This window comes from Citrus sinensis, chromosome 4 (assembly GCF_022201045.2).
Source record: "Citrus sinensis cultivar Valencia sweet orange chromosome 4, DVS_A1.0, whole genome shotgun sequence".
NCBI lineage: Eukaryota > Viridiplantae > Streptophyta > Magnoliopsida > Sapindales > Rutaceae > Citrus > Citrus sinensis.
This window is the reverse complement of record NC_068559.1, coordinates 10440581-10452720: the sequence shown is the minus strand read 5'-3', so window position 1 is coordinate 10452720 and position 12140 is coordinate 10440581.

Sequence of the window (12140 nt, the reverse complement as noted above, 5' to 3'; positions counted from 1 at the left end):
TATGGGGCCTTTACAGAGACTCGATTCAATACTACTTAGTAAAGAATTATCAAAAGAGATGAATCGACCATCTCTGAGGACAGCGAGGATAGAAGTATCCAAGCCTTCTTTGGTTAGGGGTTTTATGCCAACCTGGATTAGTCCTATATGAACATAATTAAAATTCTTTTCTCTTAATTTCTTTAAAGACTTTTCTGAAAACAAATGAATTGTTTCAAATGGCTCAGAAAGAGTTATATCACGTTCTTCAGTTTTTATCACATAATCATTTTTTAAAAAATTAAGCTTTTTTGTTTCGTAAATCTTTTCTTTGGAAATCTTTGGAAGTTCCCAACAATCAATTGCTTTATCAAAGTTCTCAATAACGAATTCTTCTGAACTCACAACATGCTTTGAATCACTAGTCTTCCCAGAAGAAGAGCTAGAAAAGGACGATGCTCTACAGAGCAGATGATCCATTATTAAAACCTATGTTCTTTTCTAAGATCTGTTGATATGGCTACAGGTATGGTTTTACTGCCCTAAGCGGAAATCCTTATCCTAAGACGGGACTGACTACCAGTAAAGAATTCACCACACAAACAAAAATTAAACAAAACACAAGTCTTTAACAATAAACACTCTTTACTGTATTACACTATCCTTCCCTTGGCTCTGATACTAGAAGGAAATATTTATCTGTTCTAAGTCAGATCTGCTTCCAAAGGCAGACCTGGCTCTGCATCGATCTAGATACAACGCCACGTACCTTTGATAAAACCTGACCAACCGCGTTCCATAGCAAATCTATAATTTTTAAAGCTGGTAATTTATTTTAAAATTTTGAGCAAATCTATAACGTGCGGAATATTGATCTGTTCTAAGTCAGATCTGGTTCCAAAGGTAGACCTAGCTCTGCATCGATCTAGATACAACGCCATGTACCTTTGATAAAACCTGACCAACCGCATTCCATAGCAAATCTATAATTTTTAAAGCTGGTAATTTATTTTAAAATTTTGAGCAAATCTATAACGTGCGGAATATTGATCTGTTCTAAGTCAGATCTGGTTCCAAAGGCAGACCTGGCTCTGCATCGATCTAGATACAACGCCACGTACCTTTGATAAAAGCTGACCAACCGCGTTCCATAGCAAATCTATAATTTTTAAAGCTGGTAATTTATTTTAAAATTTTTAGCAAATCTATAACGTGCGGAATATTGATCTGTTCTAAGTTAGATCTGGTTCCAAAGGCAAACCTGGCTCTACATCGATCTAGATACAACGCCACGTACCTTTGATAAAACCTTACCAACCACGTTCCATAGCAAATCTATAATTTTTAAAGCTGGTAATTTATTTTAAAATTTTGAGCAAATCTATAACGTGCGGAATATTGATCTGTTCTAAGTCAGATCTGGTTCCAAAGGTTACCAACCGCGTTCCATAGCAAATCTATAATTTTTAAAGCTGGTAATTTATTTTAAAATTTTTAGCAAATCTATAACGTGCGGAATATTGATATGTTCCAAAGGTAGACCTAGCTCTGCATCGATCTAGATACAACGCCATGTACCTTTGATAAAACCTGACCAACCGCATTCCATAGCAAATCTATAATTTTTAAAGCTGGTAATTTATTTTAAAATTTTTAGCAAATCTATAACGTGCGGAATATTGATCTGTTCTAAGTTAGATCTGGTTCCAAAGGCAGACCTGGCTCTGCATCGATCTAGATACAACGCCACGTACATTTGATAAAACCTGACCAACCGCGTTCCATAGCAAATCTATAATTTTTAAAGCTGGTAATTTATTTTAAAATTTTGAGCAAATCTATAACGTGCTGAATATTGATCTGTTCTAAGTCAGATCTGGTTCCAAAGGCAGACCTGGCTCTACATCGATCTAGATACAACGCCACGTACCTTTGATAAAACCTTACCAACCGCGTTCCATAGCAAATCTATAATTTTTAAAGCTGGTAATTTATTTTAAAATTTTGAGCAAATCTATAACGTGCGGAATATTGATCTGTTCTAAATCAGATCTGGTTCCAAAGGCAGACCTGGCTCTGCATCGATCTAGATACAACGCCACGTACCTTTGATAAAACCTTACCAACCGCGTTCCATAGAAAATCTATAATTTTTAAAGATGGTAATTTATTTTAAAATTTTGAGCAAATCTATAACGTGCGGAATATTGATCTGTTCTAAGTCAGATCTAGTTCCAAAGGCAGACCTGGCTCTGCATCGATCTAGATACAACGCCACGTACCTTTGATAAAACCTTACCAACCGCGTTCCATAGCAAATCTATAATTTTTAAAGCTGGTAATTTATTTTAAAATTTTTAGCAAATCTATAACGTGCGGAATATTGATCTGTTCTAAGTCAGATCTGGTTCCAAAGGTAGACCTAGCTCTGCATCGATCTAGATACAACGCCATGTACCTTTGATAAAACCTGACCAACCGCATTCCATAGCAAATCTATAATTTTTAAAGCTGGTAATTTATTTTACAATTTTTAGCAAATCTATAACGTGCGGAATATTGATCTGTTCTAAGTTAGATCTGGTTCCAAAGGCAGACCTGGCTCTGCATCGATCTAGATACAACGCCACGTACATTTGATAAAACCTCACCAACCGCGTTCCATAGCAAATCTATAATTTTTAAAGCTGGTAATTTATTTTAAAATTTTGAGCAAATCTATAACGTGCTGAATATTGATCTGTTCTAAGTCAGATCTGGTTCCAAAGGCAGACCTGGCTGTACATCGATCTAGATACAACGCCACGTACCTTTGATAAAACCTTACCAACCGCGTTCCATAGCAAATCTATAATTTTTAAAGCTGGTAATTTATTTTAAAATTTTGAGCAAATCTATAACGTGCGGAATATTGATCTGTTCTAAGTCAGATCTGGTTCCAAAGGCAGACCTGGCTCTGCATCGATCTAGATACAACGCCACGTACCTTTGATGAAACCTTACCAACCGCGTTCCATAGCAAATCTATAATTTTTAAAGCTGGTAATTTATTTTAAAATTTTGAGCAAATCTATAACGTGCGGAATATTGATCTGTTCTAAGTCAGATCTGGTTCCAAAGGTTACCAACCGCGTTCCATAGCAAATCTATAATTTTTAAAGCTGGTAATTTATTTTAAAATTTTGAGCAAATCTATAACGTGGGGAATATTGATCTGTTCTAAGTCAGATCTAGTTCCAAAGGCAGACCTGGCTCTGCATCGATCTAGATACAACGCCACGTACCTTTGATAAAACCTTACCAACCGCGTTCCATAGCAAATCTATAATTTTTAAAGCTGGTAATTTATTTTAAAATTTTTAGCAAATCTATAACGTGCGGAATATTGATATGTTCCAAAGGTAGACCTAGCTCTGCATCGATCTAGATACAACGCCATGTACCTTTGATAAAACCTGACCAACCGCATTCCATAGCAAATCTATAATTTTTAAAGCTGGTAATTTATTTTAAAATTTTTAGCAAATCTATAACGTGCGGAATATTGATCTGTTCTAAGTTAGATCTGGTTCCAAAGGCAGACCTGGCTCTGCATCGATCTAGATACAACGCCACGTACATTTGATAAAACCTGACCAACCGCGTTCCATAGCAAATCTATAATTTTTAAAGCTGGTAATTTATTTTAAAATTTTGAGCAAATCTATAACGTGCTGAATATTGATCTGTTCTAAGTCAGATCTGGTTCCAAAGGCAGACCTGGCTCTACATCGATCTAGATACAACGCCACGTACCTTTGATAAAACCTTACCAACCGCGTTCCATAGCAAATCTATAATTTTTAAAGCTGGTAATTTATTTTAAAATTTTGAGCAAATCTATAACGTGCGGAATATTGATCTGTTCTAAGTCAGATCTGGTTCCAAAGGCAGACCTGGCTCTGCATCGATCTAGATACAACGCCACGTACCTTTGATAAAAGCTGACCAACCGCGTTCCATAGCAAATCTATAATTTTTAAAGCTGGTAATTTATTTTAAAATTTTTAGCAAATCTATAACGTGCGGAATATTGATCTGTTCTAAGTTAGATCTGGTTCCAAAGGCAGACCTGGCTCTACATCGATCTAGATACAACGCCACGTACCTTTGATAAAACCTTACCAACCACGTTCCATAGCAAATCTATAATTTTTAAAGCTGGTAATTTATTTTAAAATTTTGAGCAAATCTCTAACGTGCGGAATATTGATCTGTTCTAAGTCAGATCTGGTTCCAAAGGCAGACCTGGCTCTGCATCGATCTAGATACAACGCCACGTACCTTTGATGAAACCTTACCAACCGCGTTCCATAGCAAATCTATAATTTTTAAAGCTGGTAATTTATTTTAAAATTTTGAGCAAATCTATAACGTGCGGAATATTGATCTGTTCTAAGTCAGATCTGGTTCCAAAGGCAGACCTGGCTCTGCATCGATCTAGATACAACGCCACGTACCTTTGATAAAAGCTGACCAACCGCGTTCCATAGCAAATCTATAATTTTTAAAGCTGGTAATTTATTTTAAAATTTTTAGCAAATCTATAACGTGCGGAATATTGATCTGTTCTAAGTTAGATCTGGTTCCAAAGGCAGACCTGGCTCTACATCGATCTAGATACAACGCCACGTACCTTTGATAAAACCTTACCAACCACGTTCCATAGCAAATCTATAATTTTTAAAGCTGGTAATTTATTTTAAAATTTTGAGCAAATCTCTAACGTGCGGAATATTGATCTGTTCTAAGTCAGATCTGGTTCCAAAGGCAGACCTGGCTCTGCATCGATCTAGATACAACGCCACGTACCTTTGATGAAACCTTACCAACCGCGTTCCATAGCAAATCTATAATTTTTAAAGCTGGTAATTTATTTTAAAATTTTGAGCAAATCTATAACGTGCGGAATATTGATCTGTTCTAAGTCAGATCTGGTTCCAAAGGTTACCAACCGCGTTCCATAGCAAATCTATAATTTTTAAAGCTGGTAATTTATTTTAAAATTTTGAGCAAATCTATAACGTGGGGAATATTGATCTGTTCTAAGTCAGATCTAGTTCCAAAGGCAGACCTGGCTCTGCATCGATCTAGATACAACGCCACGTACCTTTGATAAAACCTTACCAACCGCGTTCCATAGCAAATCTATAATTTTTAAAGCTGGTAATTTATTTTAAAATTTTTAGCAAATCTATAACGTGCGGAATATTGATATGTTCCAAAGGTAGACCTAGCTCTGCATCGATCTAGATACAACGCCATGTACCTTTGATAAAACCTGACCAACCGCATTCCATAGCAAATCTATAATTTTTAAAGCTGGTAATTTATTTTAAAATTTTTAGCAAATCTATAACGTGCGGAATATTGATCTGTTCTAAGTTAGATCTGGTTCCAAAGGCAGACCTGGCTCTGCATCGATCTAGATACAACGCCACGTACATTTGATAAAACCTGACCAACCGCGTTCCATAGCAAATCTATAATTTTTAAAGCTGGTAATTTATTTTAAAATTTTGAGCAAATCTATAACGTGCTGAATATTGATCTGTTCTAAGTCAGATCTGGTTCCAAAGGCAGACCTGGCTCTACATCGATCTAGATACAACGCCACGTACCTTTGATAAAACCTTACCAACCGCGTTCCATAGCAAATCTATAATTTTTAAAGCTGGTAATTTATTTTAAAATTTTGAGCAAATCTATAACGTGCGGAATATTGATCTGTTCTAAATCAGATCTGGTTCCAAAGGCAGACCTGGCTCTGCATCGATCTAGATACAACGCCACGTACCTTTGATAAAACCTTACCAACCGCGTTCCATAGAAAATCTATAATTTTTAAAGATGGTAATTTATTTTAAAATTTTGAGCAAATCTATAACGTGCGGAATATTGATCTGTTCTAAGTCAGATCTAGTTCCAAAGGCAGACCTGGCTCTGCATCGATCTAGATACAACGCCACGTACCTTTGATAAAACCTTACCAACCGCGTTCCATAGCAAATCTATAATTTTTAAAGCTGGTAATTTATTTTAAAATTTTTAGCAAATCTATAACGTGCGGAATATTGATCTGTTCTAAGTCAGATCTGGTTCCAAAGGTAGACCTAGCTCTGCATCGATCTAGATACAACGCCATGTACCTTTGATAAAACCTGACCAACCGCATTCCATAGCAAATCTATAATTTTTAAAGCTGGTAATTTATTTTACAATTTTTAGCAAATCTATAACGTGCGGAATATTGATCTGTTCTAAGTTAGATCTGGTTCCAAAGGCAGACCTGGCTCTGCATCGATCTAGATACAACGCCACGTACATTTGATAAAACCTCACCAACCGCGTTCCATAGCAAATCTATAATTTTTAAAGCTGGTAATTTATTTTAAAATTTTGAGCAAATCTATAACGTGCTGAATATTGATCTGTTCTAAGTCAGATCTGGTTCCAAAGGCAGACCTGGCTGTACATCGATCTAGATACAACGCCACGTACCTTTGATAAAACCTTACCAACCGCGTTCCATAGCAAATCTATAATTTTTAAAGCTGGTAATTTATTTTAAAATTTTGAGCAAATCTATAACGTGCGGAATATTGATCTGTTCTAAGTCAGATCTGGTTCCAAAGGCAGACCTGGCTCTGCATCGATCTAGATACAACGCCACGTACCTTTGATGAAACCTTACCAACCGCGTTCCATAGCAAATCTATAATTTTTAAAGCTGGTAATTTATTTTAAAATTTTGAGCAAATCTATAACGTGCGGAATATTGATCTGTTCTAAGTCAGATCTGGTTCCAAAGGTTACCAACCGCGTTCCATAGCAAATCTATAATTTTTAAAGCTGGTAATTTATTTTAAAATTTTGAGCAAATCTATAACGTGGGGAATATTGATCTGTTCTAAGTCAGATCTAGTTCCAAAGGCAGACCTGGCTCTACATCGATCTAGATACAACGCCACGTACCTTTGATAAAACCTTACCAACCGCGTTCCAAGCAAATCTATAATTTTTAAAGCTGGTAATTTATTTTAAAATTTTTAGCAAATCTATAACGTGCGGAATATTGATCTGTTCCAAAGGTAGACCTAGCTCTGCATCGATCTAGATACAACGCCATGTACCTTTGATAAAACCTGACCAACCGCATTCCATAGCAAATCTATAATTTTTAAAGCTGGTAATTTATTTTAAAATTTTTAGCAAATCTATAACGTGCGGAATATTGATCTGTTCTAAGTTAGATCTGGTTCCAAAGGCAGACCTGGCTCTGCATCGATCTAGATACAACGCCACGTACATTTGATAAAACCTGACCAACCGCGTTCCATAGCAAATCTATAATTTTTAAAGCTGGTAATTTCTTTTAAAATTTTGAGCAAATCTATAACGTGCTGAATATTGATCTGTTCTAAGTCAGATCTGGTTCCAAAGGCAGACCTGGCTCTACATCGATCTAGATACAACGCCACGTACCTTTGATAAAACCTTTCCAACCGCGTTCCATAGCAAATCTATAATTTTTAAAGCTGGTAATTTATTTTAAAATTTTGAGCAAATCTATAACGTGCGGAATATTGATCTGTTCTAAGTCAGATCTGGTTCCAAAGGCAGACCTGGCTCTGCATCGATCTAGATACAACGCCACGTACCTTTGATAAAAGCTGACCAACCGCGTTCCATAGCAAATCTATAATTTTTAAAGCTGGTAATTTATTTTAAAATTTTTAGCAAATCTATAACGTGCGGAATATTGATCTGTTCTAAGTTAGATCTGGTTCCAAAGGCAGACCTGGCTCTACATCGATCTAGATACAACGCCACGTACCTTTGATAAAACCTTACCAACCACGTTCCATAGCAAATCTATAATTTTTAAAGCTGGTAATTTATTTTAAAATTTTGAGCAAATCTCTAACGTGCGGAATATTGATCTGTTCTAAGTCAGATCTGGTTCCAAAGGCAGACCTGGCTCTGCATCGATCTAGATACAACGCCACGTACCTTTGATGAAACCTTACCAACCGCGTTCCATAGCAAATCTATAATTTTTAAAGCTGGTAATTTATTTTAAAATTTTGAGCAAATCTATAACGTGCGGAATATTGATCTGTTCTAAGTCAGATCTGGTTCCAAAGGTTACCAACCGCGTTCCATAGCAAATCTATAATTTTTAAAGCTGGTAATTTATTTTAAAATTTTGAGCAAATCTATAACGTGGGGAATATTGATCTGTTCTAAGTCAGATCTAGTTCCAAAGGCAGACCTGGCTCTGCATCGATCTAGATACAACGCCACGTACCTTTGATAAAACCTTACCAACCGCGTTCCATAGCAAATCTATAATTTTTAAAGCTGGTAATTTATTTTAAAATTTTTAGCAAATCTATAACGTGCGGAATATTGATATGTTCCAAAGGTAGACCTAGCTCTGCATCGATCTAGATACAACGCCATGTACCTTTGATAAAACCTGACCAACCGCATTCCATAGCAAATCTATAATTTTTAAAGCTGGTAATTTATTTTAAAATTTTTAGCAAATCTATAACGTGCGGAATATTGATCTGTTCTAAGTTAGATCTGGTTCCAAAGGCAGACCTGGCTCTGCATCGATCTAGATACAACGCCACGTACATTTGATAAAACCTGACCAACCGCGTTCCATAGCAAATCTATAATTTTTAAAGCTGGTAATTTATTTTAAAATTTTGAGCAAATCTATAACGTGCTGAATATTGATCTGTTCTAAGTCAGATCTGGTTCCAAAGGCAGACCTGGCTCTACATCGATCTAGATACAACGCCACGTACCTTTGATAAAACCTTACCAACCGCGTTCCATAGCAAATCTATAATTTTTAAAGCTGGTAATTTATTTTAAAATTTTGAGCAAATCTATAACGTGCGGAATATTGATCTGTTCTAAATCAGATCTGGTTCCAAAGGCAGACCTGGCTCTGCATCGATCTAGATACAACGCCACGTACCTTTGATAAAACCTTACCAACCGCGTTCCATAGAAAATCTATAATTTTTAAAGATGGTAATTTATTTTAAAATTTTGAGCAAATCTATAACGTGCGGAATATTGATCTGTTCTAAGTCAGATCTAGTTCCAAAGGCAGACCTGGCTCTGCATCGATCTAGATACAACGCCACGTACCTTTGATAAAACCTTACCAACCGCGTTCCATAGCAAATCTATAATTTTTAAAGCTGGTAATTTATTTTAAAATTTTTAGCAAATCTATAACGTGCGGAATATTGATCTGTTCTAAGTCAGATCTGGTTCCAAAGGTAGACCTAGCTCTGCATCGATCTAGATACAACGCCATGTACCTTTGATAAAACCTGACCAACCGCATTCCATAGCAAATCTATAATTTTTAAAGCTGGTAATTTATTTTACAATTTTTAGCAAATCTATAACGTGCGGAATATTGATCTGTTCTAAGTTAGATCTGGTTCCAAAGGCAGACCTGGCTCTGCATCGATCTAGATACAACGCCACGTACATTTGATAAAACCTCACCAACCGCGTTCCATAGCAAATCTATAATTTTTAAAGCTGGTAATTTATTTTAAAATTTTGAGCAAATCTATAACGTGCGGAATATTGATCTGTTCTAAGTCAGATCTGGTTCCAAAGGCAGACCTGGCTCTGCATCGATCTAGATACAACGCCACGTACCTTTGATAAAACCTTACCAACCGCGTTCCATAGCAAATCTATAATTTTTAAAGCTGGTAATTTATTTTAAAATTTTGAGCAAATCTATAACGTGCGGAATATTGATCTGTTCTAAGTCAGATCTGGTTCCAAAGGCAGACCTGGCTCTGCATCGATCTAGATACAACGCCACGTACCTTTGATGAAACCTTACCAACCGCGTTCCATAGCAAATCTATAATTTTTAAAGCTGGTAATTTATTTTAAAATTTTGAGCAAATCTATAACGTGCGGAATATTGATCTGTTCTAAGTCAGATCTGGTTCCAAAGGTTACCAACCGCGTTCCATAGCAAATCTATAATTTTTAAAGCTGGTAATTTATTTTAAAATTTTGAGCAAATCTATAACGTGGGGAATATTGATCTGTTCTAAGTCAGATCTAGTTCCAAAGGCAGACCTGGCTCTGCATCGATCTAGATACAACGCCACGTACCTTTGATAAAACCTTACCAACCGCGTTCCTTAGCAAATCTATAATTTTTAAAGCTGGTAATTTATTTTAAAATTTTTAGCAAATCTATAACGTGCGGAATATTGATCTGTTCCAAAGGTAGACCTAGCTCTGCATCGATCTAGATACAACGCCATGTACCTTTGATAAAACCTGACCAACCGCATTCCATAGCAAATCTATAATTTTTAAAGCTGGTAATTTATTTTAAAATTTTTAGCAAATCTATAACGTGCGGAATATTGATCTGTTCTAAGTTAGATCTGGTTCCAAAGGCAGACCTGGCTCTGCATCGATCTAGATACAACGCCACGTACATTTGATAAAACCTGACCAACCGCGTTCCATAGCAAATCTATAATTTTTAAAGCTGGTAATTTCTTTTAAAATTTTGAGCAAATCTATAACGTGCTGAATATTGATCTGTTCTAAGTCAGATCTGGTTCCAAAGGCAGACCTGGCTCTACATCGATCTAGATACAACGCCACGTACCTTTGATAAAACCTTTCCAACCGCGTTCCATAGCAAATCTATAATTTTTAAAGCTGGTAATTTATTTTAAAATTTTGAGCAAATCTATAACGTGCGGAATATTGATCTGTTCTAAATCAGATCTGGTTCCAAAGGCAGACCTGGCTCTGCATCGATCTAGATACAACGCCACGTACCTTTGATAAAACCTTACCAACCGCGTTCCATAGAAAATCTATAATTTTTAAAGATGGTAATTTATTTTAAAATTTTGAGCAAATCTATAACGTGCGGAATATTGATCTGTTCTAAGTCAGATCTAGTTCCAAAGGCAGACCTGGCTCTGCATCGATCTAGATACAACGCCACATACCTTTGATAAAACCTTACCAACCGCGTTCCATAGCAAATCTATAATTTTTAAAGCTGGTAATTTATTTTAAAATTTTTAGCAAATCTATAACGTGCGGAATATTGATCTGTTCTAAGTCAGATCTGGTTCCAAAGGTAGACCTAGCTCTGCATCGATCTAGATACAACGCCATGTACCTTTGATAAAACCTGACCAACCGCATTCCATAGCAAATCTATAATTTTTAAAGCTGGTAATTTATTTTACAATTTTTAGCAAATCTATAACGTGCGGAATATTGATCTGTTCTAAGTTAGATCTGGTTCCAAAGGCAGACCTGGCTCTGCATCGATCTAGATACAACGCCACGTACATTTGATAAAACCTGACCAACCGCGTTCCATAGCAAATCTATAATTTTTAAAGCTGGTAATTTATTTTAAAATTTTGAGCAAATCTATAACGTGCTGAATATTGATCTGTTCTAAGTCAGATCTGGTTCCAAAGGCAGACCTGGCTGTACATCGATCTAGATACAACGCCACGTACCTTTGATAAAACCTTACCAACCGCGTTCCATAGCAAATCTATAATTTTTAAAGCTGGTAATTTATTTTAAAATTTTGAGCAAATCTATAACGTGCGGAATATTGATCTGTTCTAAATCAGATCTGGTTCCAAAGGCAGACCTGGCTCTACATCGATCTAGATACAACGCCACGTACCTTTGATAAAACCTTACCAACCGCGTTCCTTAGCAAATCTATAATTTTTAAAGCTGGTAATTTATTTTAAAATTTTGAGCAAATCTATAACGTGCGGAATATTGATCTGTTCTAAGTCAGATCTTGTTCCAAAGGCAGACCTCGCTCTGCATCGATCTAGATACAACGCCACGTACCTTTGATAAAACCTTACCAACCGCGTTCCATAGCAAATCTATAATTTTTAAAGCTGGTAATTTATTTTAAAATTTTTAGCAAATCTATAACGTGCGGAATAATAATCTGTTCTAAGTCAGATCTTGTTCCAAAGGCAGACCTGGCTCTGCATCGATCTAGATACAACGCCACGTACCTTTGATAAAACCTTACCAACCGCGTT